The sequence below is a fragment of the Erpetoichthys calabaricus genome, chromosome 18 (assembly GCF_900747795.2).
Source record: "Erpetoichthys calabaricus chromosome 18, fErpCal1.3, whole genome shotgun sequence".
In the NCBI taxonomy this organism is placed as follows: Eukaryota; Metazoa; Chordata; class Cladistia; order Polypteriformes; family Polypteridae; genus Erpetoichthys; species Erpetoichthys calabaricus.
Window position 1 is genome coordinate 21,366,185 of NC_041411.2, and position 11,840 is coordinate 21,378,024.

Genomic DNA, 11,840 nt, shown 5'->3' on the forward strand with positions numbered 1-11,840 from the left:
TGACATTATTTTCACTTTAGAATAATCAAAGTTGCGTGTATAATTATTCTTTACATTTGTTAAATTTTCTTTTTTATGTAACGAGTACTTACAAAGGATACGTGTTACTATTTTATTATAATTTTGTTTAAAAATAAATAATACAATTCCGTGATATTGTGCACATATTTTATATACTGTAATCTTTAATTTTAGATTCTGATAAATTTTTATGCAATATTTTTAAAATGAACAATTTTATTCTTGGTGTATGATAACGCAAAACCACAGCGTGCTATTAAACTTTAAACTGTAACGAGAAAGATATGACCAAATGAGTAATGAACAAGTATACTGTATTCTACAAGCCAGTAACTTTGAATTCATCAAAAAATATATCAAAATGAACGGACTGAAGCCGTAGTTTACATTTTGTACACTACTATAAGTTTGTTACGCAGTATTTGCTCGTTCTTATTAATCTGCCTAGTATCAATATATTCATATGGCTTTTAAATAGTAGTTAAATAATTACATTTTTCTAATGCACTCGTCTGTCATCGACGTTTGAAATCAAGGGAAAATCATCAGTGGAAAATATACTATCATAAACAAAAATCATAAATGATTTAAGCGAATTTGGGGGCTTAGCATAAAATAACAGTGCTATTCAAAACGGCTTTCATCAAAAACTTTTACTTTCTTTCCCGTAGCTTATGACTAATCGTCATTTGTCCAAAGGGAACTTTTAATGCTGAAATTATCCATTTGCGTGCAGCCATTTTATATAGACATTTCAGAATGATTTCATAATAGAAATTATTTAAAATATATCCTTTCTAAATATACAGTTTCACTACTGCGTGCTGCAGTAACTATCTGCATACACTTACACAAACTTCCAAGACCAAAATAAGAATAAGAAAAAGACCTAGCATAGGTTTGCAACGCTGATTGATGCATCTTTCTGTCCTGCCTCAGGCTCATCACCATGACTGTAAAAGGGAATGTGTTGTCACTGGGGAATACGTATATATTTAGCAGAGAAAATTCACCAGGACTGCCTGGAAAGGATAACTAGAGATCGTTTTTATTGGATATCTCAGAGACTTGCAATAAAGATAACAGACCAGACAGAAGTATCAGTTTCTGACAGTCAGGAAATTGACAAATTGTTTTATTTATTTAATTGACTGTGAAACATATTTTTCACAACATTAACTCACAATTTTACTACATCAACCAATGAATATGTAATATTTCCTCCCTTTCTGCAAATGTATACGAATACATTAATGTGTAGCTTTTCCAGACCACTTACATGTTTTTATTCTTTAAAAGGTCTCCCAGAAAAGAAATAATTAACATTTTAGACCTGACCAGAATATCTATCAGAAATTAAATACAGACAAGTTAGATTGAGGCGGGTGAGAAAAATTTGGTTTAAACAAATTTAATTTTAAAAATTAAAGATCAATTAGGGTAGCTTAAAACGTAAGTCATAATAATAATTGCCAAAAAACACAACCCCGGTTTAAATGCACATCAAAAGCATCTCCTATCTTATGGTTATCACTTTTTATACCGGCATCACTTAACAGGTGAGTCGTGTACTGTATTGTATTTAAAAAAAAAAAAAAAACAGCTCTGGGTTTTCTCCACATTTTCAGTATATCGAGGTTACATTACTTTTATGACCAATTATCAAGATGTCTTTGCACTGGTTGGATCAACTAAAGTAATAACGAGACGTGTTTTCAAACTCCACATATAAGGTACATCTTATACCTTTCATGTATTAGTGCTGAACTGAATCTGTAATTCTGTAGTCCTAAACTAGCGCATCAATGCAGGTAAAAATCAGGCAGTCGCAACAACGGGACCGAATAAGAATGAACAATTGCGTGGATTTGCTATCATTCACAAAGCAAGACCATGATTGTCGTAATGTGTTTGCCAATACAAAAGAAGAAATACAGGGATCATCTAAAAAACAAACAAACAAACAAAAAGAAAAACCATCGCAAATTGCGAAATAATAACGATTTCGACTTTAATACCAGCTACTGGCAAACAAATTAAAGTTACCACAATTTTTTTTCTTACTGTTAACGGATTATAATTAATAAAAATTCATTCTGAAGATATAGTTGAGAAAAATGTATTTTGAACCTAAAATGCATCTTATTAACTATTTTAGATACCGTATTTACAACTCAATTTGTTTTTATGAACATTAAAAAGCACAGCAACGTGTCCTTCAAATGTTGGCGTACTTCTGAAATAAAGTACTCCGAAAACAAACCAGTGTTTCAAACTAACAACGGGGGTGACATTTAAAGTGATGTAACTGTGCTTTTTTTTTATATATATATATATATATATATATATATATATATATAAAAAAAAGGCTTTCCCGTAATTTGAGAGAGCTCATTATTTTCAGCTGATTACAAATACATGTAAATAAACTCGGGACTGCATATTTTAGGTATAGGAGAAATGGAATATACTTTCAATTTCAATTTTAACTCCTAGAACCTATAAAAACCCGAAAGTAATCCATTTTACACTCTTAAAATCAATGGTTCTTTAATGGCGCTTTACTGGGCAGTGTGGTTACTCGTAGAAGCATTACTTGACAGTGAAGCATTTAATTCTGGGAAGGGATCTTTATACATGAAATTGTTTATTTGGGCTTTAAAAAGGTTCCTAATATGTGGACACAACAGAAAACTTTAATAGTAGGCTACCTAGAAAAATACTGACAGATCAAGAAAACCTGCGTTATTGCAATAAGTCTTTTTAAAATCAGGAACCCATTGGTATTTTACAAATTTGTTAAAATCATGTATTCATGGCCATTTATGAAACCTGTTACGGGTCCAAGTAAAGGTCCTTTATTGGTTGGTTCTGTTGGAAACTAAAAATTATTCCCCTATGTCATCGCTCTGAAGAAACACTTTGGCACCTTTAGAGTGATTTGTAATTATTAGGGGAGCGGCTAGTTAAATCAGTGTTACTAGTTACTTTAAATAAACCAGTGCTACTCTGTTGCGGTTCAATCTTTACAAAAAGAAAAACTGACGTAATATGTTATCTGGCCTACTAGAGAAATCTGTCTTTAAAGTCAGTATCTTTTCTAACCAAGTTTGTTTAATTAAGGGCAGTAAACCCAATATTCAATTATAAAATAATTACTTTCTGGTTTAAACATAAGTTTAAATGAAACTTTACAATTCAAATAGTAACTTGCATGCATGTAACGTATAATATACTGTGTTGAAATAAGATATTAAGCGAGGAGTGGGTGTTGGGGAATAAACAGTTTCCTGAAAGCCCACCAAGTACCTATTTTAGTCTAAGATGCTGAAAGATGGACTGAATTGTCACAGGCGATCATCCGACTATTCAGAATGATACCCCTTTCTAAATGTTCCACTCAGCTTTTGTTTTTAAATAAACCCTCAGTTCAACTTCGGAACAGAGGTGTGGGCGATAACGGGTGAGGAAAGATTTACTTTTGAAAATCCGGTCACTATTTTTCTTGACTGTTGACTCATTAGTTAACGGCCTTATTGTAGCGGTCTCGTTCATCCTCTTTAATTTCCAAAGGGAACTGAAATAAAGTATTTTAGTGCATTTTTTTAACTGACAGGATGCGCTAAAAGCTGAATTCTTGTGACAGAATAAATACTTTGCCCTTTGTTTTTGAAGAGTGTTAAAAAGACTTTTTTTTCTGATACAACACAGTGTTGTGAAAGAGTAAAATAAACAGCACAAATAAAGGAAATATACAGCCTATAATCTGTTAAAAATATAACTTGAGTTCCAAAACTTGACATTACAGGAGTATATTATTTCGACTTTTCCCTAACGCTGACATGTTTTAAACAAGTTGTGAATAAATCTTCAAGTATACACCAGTAACAATTTTAGGAAAGTGTCACTGGAACTAAAAATGTTTTCTGAATTAATACCTGAGGAATCTTATTCACCGTGTTACATCAACTTAGTCTACGTTCATTTTTAAGACATACATGAATACAATAGCAAAGCAAAGGGTTTGGTTCGTAGAAAACGCCTGAAATATTTACGTTAATGTATCAGATAATTGAATTCATTGTGTTACATTTTTGACTAAAAAAAACGCAACAATGCAAGGTGTACCTATAGATTCAGCTTCTGAAAAGCCTTTAAAAACATAAAGAGAATCCAGTATACAATATTTTTTAAAACGTTTATGCAGTCCTATTACGGGAGTTCACATTGATAAAAAACGTAAATGTGTGGTGAAGCTAATATTTTATTATTAATTCATTTACGTATCATTCTGTCATTTACTCAGAATCGATAGAATTACAAACACTGTATTAAAAGCAAGTTATATTGGCCTTTAGAAAAAAGGACACAACTGTTAACTTACTAAGGTTTAAAAAGAAAACAATGCTACAACGACACGAGTAATCATTTTCAAATGTTTATGTATTTCAAATCATAACAGACAAGATTAGGTTGACAGGTTTATATGTTAAATTATGCTCAATAATTCAGGTTTTAGTAATACAAATGATTGCAAATTGAAAAAAAAACGGGATTAATTAGCATAACAATCAACGTTAAATATAACAAAGCCCCGAATGTAGTAGCATTGTCATGTGTACAGAGCACAATGAAATTTTTTCCTGAATGTCTAAACCATCCAGTTGTTTTAAACTTCAAGGCCGCAGGCTCAGTCCCGCCTGTGACCCAGTGCAGTAAGGTCATACTTAGTTTAGCGTCACCTTTTTATAAATGTAAATAATTGCACTGTACACTCGGGTATGACAATCGCTTTGGACAAAATCAAAGATACATATTTTCATTTTCTGCAGAAATGATCTATACTCGAATAGAGAGAATTAATAAAAGACGTCTTATAATGTCTTTGGCCTAAGTGCAGTAGTCTTTATTGGTACTTGTATGTTTTGTTTTGTCGATTTCTCCTCCTTTTTGAATTTGTTTCATCATGTACATGAACTACAAATCAAAACATGGCCAACTTAATATTATATGATAAAATTAATTCAAATTATACTAACTTATGTTAATGTCTTATTTTACAGCGTTTTATTATGAGAACTATATGATCCATGCGTCATTGGATCCCTAAAGATTTTTTACGTCTTTTTTTATTGCCTGAATTCGGTCCAGTTTGGTTTTCTCAATTTGGTTGTTCTCTGAATGAACTTGTGAACGAACGGTTTTGGTCACCTTAATAGAAATCGCATTGCATTCTGATTCTACAGCAAGTAAATCACACTTTATTTTCGTCTCAGGAGTTACTTTGTGAGTGATATCTACTATCTGTTAGTAATTCAAACCTTAAAGTGGAAACGAATTTGTGTTAATGCTTATTATTTAACTGGGTCTTCCTCTCAGCGACAGTGCTAAATTAACATTGACTATTTACACACGAAGGTGGTTAGTGAAGGTTTGTACTTCGAGCATCATCTTTTTCAATATTCAGATTCCTATACTTAAGAGTATAACTTTTAGCCAAAAAAGGACGCTTCTTTGCTGAATGCTCAAATAAAATTAGCGTTTGAGAATATGTACCCTGGGGAATGCTAAATAATAGCTAGTACCAGCAGCACCACTCCCTAGACTTTTTTTTTTTTTACCTATGCATATAGGTAAATTGGAGAAGAACACTACCACAGACAGGCGGGTATGTTTAGGCATCTAGCTTCAATGTTTGTACTTTCCAAGCTGGGGAAATCAATTGCGGATGACATGCCGGACTAACTTTATCAAGGACAAATCTGTGACCACGCAGGAAACACACGGTTTCATAAATCATAGTATGACGTGGAAACTGAGTTGACCAAAATTAGTCTGATCCATTAAAAAAATCCCTAGAACCACAAAAGGATGTTAGACTCAAAAAAAATTCTTACATTGGAAATCGCGTGCGTCCTCCACACCTGTTGCACAGGAAGTGGTCCTGTTAGCATAAAGACAAAGGGGTGTGACTTAATGATCTCTTTGTCTTTCTCTTTATGGTTCCCATATATATCCTTATATAGTTTAATGATCAGCAGCATTACAATACACGTACATATTTTAGAACACCTCAAAATTAGACGCATAGCTGTATGCAGCTCTACCGGTTCTCACCTTTCAGGCCAGTCTGTTGGCTAATCACATGGTTGTTGTTTTTTTGTAGACCGATGGAATCTACAGGTATACAGGGGTTGATTAAGGTTTTTTTTTTTTTCTTCAACCCCGTTCATCTGAGAGATAATGTTTTCCTGGCAAGTTTTGTTGAGTTTGTACAGCGGTAGTCGGTTATCGACAGTCTGCAGTTCATAAGTCACATATCCGTATGCCATGGTATTAATGAAAGCAAAGGAATAAAATGTAACCGCTGTTATTCATAAAGTTAATACATCTCGAATGGACCCAAACATTTTTAATATGCGACATAGTTTTTTTTTTTTTTTTTTTTTTTTTACAAGAAACAAACTATTTGTATGTGTGTGTGTGTGGCGAGGGGGCTTTATGTTGATCTTTATCAAACAACTTCACATTAAAATAAAGATTTAAATGATTGCGAAACCGTTAATTCAGAGACCTAAAATATCGCTTTTTATAATATATGGAGCCAATTCTAATAAGAGATCGTGTTTGCTATTACCGATGTCACGGCCAGCTACTCCCACATCCGAAATCCCAGAGACTTTATGGTAGTGATTGCAAGTCTCCATTACAGCATGTTGTAATGTCAAGTGTTAATTCAGACTTCGAGCTACTCACAAATGCGTGTGCAGATGTAAATTGTATTTATCAGGGGAATGTAATCGTGTAACTGTCGGCAAACGTCTTGGCCGTCTTGTTTGTGGAGGTTATTATTATACCATAATGCTCATTTATGCCGCACGGGTTAGTGCTGCTGCCTCACAGTATGAGTCGAATATAGGTTCTATTTCTTGATCACAAACTGTATAATGTTTCTGTGTCCTCAGTGTGTATTAACAGGTTTCTTGAGTTCCCTACCTAATAAGTCGGGCATATTTAAATATTCGAATAATAAAAATGTAAATGTCATTTAAGGTAATTATTTATATTAACTAATGTAAAAAGTATAACTCTCCCCTAGATAAATCTTTTTATTTAATTTAAGGGATATGACATCCTTGTATACATTATTCAATTTTCTGTTTATAAAACAAGACTGGTAAAACCCTCAGAAAATGTATTCAATAGTGATTTCCTGAAAAAAAAAAAAACACTTTTTCATAAGAATTTTTTTTCCCCCAAAACAAGTTTATTCACATTATACATTATGGTTTGTTTTCGAAATCACTGAATCTCACCTTTTTTTCTTCGTTAAGAGCAAAAACCCGTTTAATTTATTTTAACTGTCTATTATCTGTCTATCTATGTACAATTGGAGGTTCAAACAGTATCTTTTAAGAAAAATCCGTGTGTATAGTATGATAGATAGAAGAAACATGTTGAAAGGTAGTTATCAGGAAAGCAAGAGAACAATAAATATAAAATGCAGACAAACAATACCCGCAACCACAGAGCGTGTGGCCTTTGTAACCTCGACTGACACATATGAGTTCAGAAGTAAAATGAAAAGTCGTGTCCCAACACACCCCTCACCATCGAATGAACGTTAACTGTTGTATTCCCATCGGGTGTCCTATTGCACACAGAGACGCACTTTTATTTTATATATAATATGGAAACTGACCCATATCACATAGAGTATTAAGGCAGACCTTGCATGCGCGTTGTAAAATGCTCCATAACGATTTCTTCACCTGGAGGTTGGGATTCGAAATAAACAAAGAAATACATACTTACATACACTAAGCTACAAAATGAAACACATACGTGATGCAAATTAATTTTCTGTGAAACATAAATTGTTCCCGAATAGAGTTACACATTTGTAAGTTTATCACAGATATTGTCAAATATTTAACTGCATGGATATGAAGGTGGAAAGGAAATTGACACGTAACGCGCAATTCTCTTTTAGAATTATAACAGGTAAAGCAAAGATAAATGTAATCAATGATATGCACAGGCAAGTAATGTAAATAACTGTTCAGTTAGTCACAAAATAAGGATAAACAGGGATTAAATTTTGTGCATGAGTATTTGTTAGACAAAAGTTTCTACTTGCAGTGCCGTTTGGTTCGGTGTTGAAAACTTGAACTTAAGAAAAATCAAATATGCGCATGCTTCCTTTCAGAAAAATCTAAAGACTTTTTTTTTTTACGGACTTATGATAATTAAGCTTATAGTAGCCTTGTAACATAATAGCATTTTTAGGAAGTTTCCATTTTCTTGTTTCCGTGGCTCCTAAACTTTAGAAGCGTATAATAAAGGATATAATGTAAAAGCTAAATAGCAATGTAAAGTATACAAAACTGAATAATTAAACACAGGAAGGTCAAACAATAAGTTAAACTGTAAATTTAATAATACTTAAACTGTGATTATATGAAGATTTGGTTGGCCGAAATGTAAATACAGAAAGGCTAACGCCCTATTTGTCTTTTTCTTTTACTATTTAAGTTAAAAAATATATAAGTAAAGTGCAAAAGCGTAACACCTTTTGTGATCAGTACAAAACGAGTTTAAATGCATCTTATCTTAAAGAGGATAAAATGTAAACGAATGTATTTACATTCAGTGCATCATTACTTTAAATGTATTAGATTCAAATGTCTTATTACAATCCTTAAATGTATAAACGTTAGACTTCTTGTATATGTTTATTTTTTAATACATTGAAATTGTGTAATTATTGTGGGGAGAATAACTGAAATGCATGCAACTATTGCGAAAACGTTTGCAAAAGGGTCTCTATAAATGCTAATCGTTAGACCACTTTGTAAAATGCTGACAACTTTATTTGTTAGTAATAAAGACCAACAACAGTTATGTTCCTGATGTTTATTTATAAATTTCCATGATAGTCGCATACACACTTAAGCCAATTATTACTGCAAGATTCTGCTTACATCTTTACATTGAAAGTGTTCCAGTCCCTTCTCAGGCCCCCTTTTTCTCTCCCATGCACCACACACACACACACACACACACACACACACACACACACACACACACCCTGTCGTTCAATAGAGAAAAACGCACACACACGCGCCTCCTTTCTATCACACGTGTGCCCCTTTACACTTCACTTCCGGGTTTGTTTTCAAAGTTACCTGTGTGAGGTGTTTTTTTCTTTCAGTACAAGGCCTAGTAAATGATTTGCACACTGAGGAATAATAACGTAATAACGTTGTATGGCGACTTCCTAGTATATCAAGATAGATTCCTAGCGCGTTTTTTCCTCCTCAAAGAAAATGTACTTTTTTCAAAGTGCAATTGGAATATGATGAACTTTGTGGGTTTTCGGTCGTCTTATAATGTTCTCCAGTTACATGCATTCCAGTATTTATGTCCGTTTCCAGTCTCCTAGATTTATGTTATTAACACGCACTTTCGGTATAAGTTTTAAGTAAAATGGGTTACCCATTCAAGCCAATACTAATAAAAGTACATTTAAGGAATGTCTTCTTGAGATGCAAACTTTGATTTATGATATTAAAAACAGACTACTTTATAATAAATTTGTAAAAATGTGTTTAACAGTAGTACTTGGTTTGGTTCTGGGTAGACCACCTTTACTATAAACAATTAAAATTGACAGTATATGTATAGTTTTTTTTTTTTTAGCTTACCTCTACTGCGAATACCGATGGCTATGCTTTTATGACCAAATATTAAAAATGCTTTACACTGTATTCTTGTAAACGTTTGTGTTGACATTGAGAATGTAATAAATAAAAAAAAACAAAACTTTTTTGGCGGAAAAAAATCTTTCGTCATCTAGTCCAGGTGCCCTTCAAGTTTACTCTTCTGCTATCTGGGCTAGTTCTCGGAAATTAAACTATCATCATCAGAGATGCGGAAATAAGATTGTATTTAACGTTTCCTTGGTTTATACGCAGCAAACAGATAATTAGTTACGTTCAACAAATAGATGATCCAATTAACAAAGGCTCTCTGATAGCACTGAAGAAAAGTGTCTTCGTGTTAAGTGTAGCATCCAATAGAGTAAAACGCACAGGAAGGTGCGTTTTTTTTTTTGTGTTTTTTTTTTTGAAACCGAGGGGTAAGAAAATAGTTAGTGAAATACTGGATTCGTGTTAGTTTAAGGAAACGGTTTGAAGAGCTTATGTCAAGTCTTAAATAAGAGAAAAAAAGTGTAAAATTCAGTGTCAACAGATTTATTTTTGCATCTCGATTAAAATGTTTAAATATTTTCAAAAATATGGTAATTTGTATTTTCATTGTTAATGGTACACGAATACGTTCTGTAATTTGACTTTAATATATTATGTAATATGGACATTACAATCGTTATCTCTTTAAGAAAGCATATTATAGGTCAGGTAACGACTTTTTTTAATTGCTATGACTGGTTTTAATGACTGATTAATATGAATAGTTTCAAATTTCTCACAAAATATGACCTCGTTAAAATAATAATAAAAAAATAATAATAAAAAGTAAATGATAGCTTTATTGCCTTAAGTGATGAAAGATTATTTTTGTACAGATATTTTATTATTGAAATCTGTATAGGTTTGGTATATAAGGGACAGATCATAAAGGAGAAGACTGCTAGAGGCCTCTTAATGCTTGAGATGGGTAGATAGCCATCCAGTTGTTTAGGTAACCATAAATATCTATAAGAAGAGCGAGGCAAACCGCATCAAACTAAACAAAAAATGGTCAGAACAATCTAGTTCTTTTTCCCAACAAGTACATTTTGTAAAAAAATAAGCAGTAGGTAGTTACACCAGCGGGCAAGGACTGTGTGGTTAGCAGCCGGCCGTTTGTGTTATTCTAGCCAAAGTGCAAATTAGATTATAACCAGATGACATTCCAGACGATCTACCAACGTAACGTTTGTTACTATTAATTAATTATGAATCTTGATAAGTGGGCCATGTTTAAAGAGAGAAAATTTAGATAAGGGTCAAACGTAGTATATTAGTAACACTTATTCTAGTGGAGAACTCCAACTGTTACCAGGGAGCGTTAAAAAGGCCTCAAGGGCCAAGAAAAACTGCATCTTAGTGCTGTCAATAATGAATATCATAATACAGACCATCTGTTTTATTAAAAATTTTAATGTGAATAAAGACAGTTTACTTATGGAGGTCTTTACAATATATACTGTAAATAATGCTACATCGCTTACATTTTCTGGAACCAGTACAATAATTTTAATTTAAAAATTAATACTCTTTTCTTTTGATTTGTGTTTGACTACTTCTTCCATAGCTATTTTCATTTTTACATGGGGTTGCTTTTTTAATACTAAACTTCTTTTGGAGAAGTCTGGTACAAAAAAGGCAGCACCATATACAAACAGGATTAGCAATGGAAGAAGAAGAAGAAGTATTCAAGCACAAATCAAAAAGAAAAGAGACCTGATATATAAAAGTAACGTATGGAACGTTGAACACCTTCCGAGAATTCATATGGTGACTATTTAGCACAACCATTCAATTGTCCACATCCTTTTTTCGAGATGTTAATAAATTTTAAATACATTGGTTGATAAATACATTGCTTTATACCCATTAACCATCTGCAAATAGGGAAGAATATGCATTGTGTAGATTAATGTATCTGATTTGTTTCGGGCAAACTCGGCATTCTGAATAATTTTCATTTAATGACAAGTTCCAAAACCGATTCAAAACATTGCTGCCTTTTTCAAAAAATATGGAAGCAGACTAGCCAAGTACAACCATTTTCTTGTTATCTATGGCAACAGT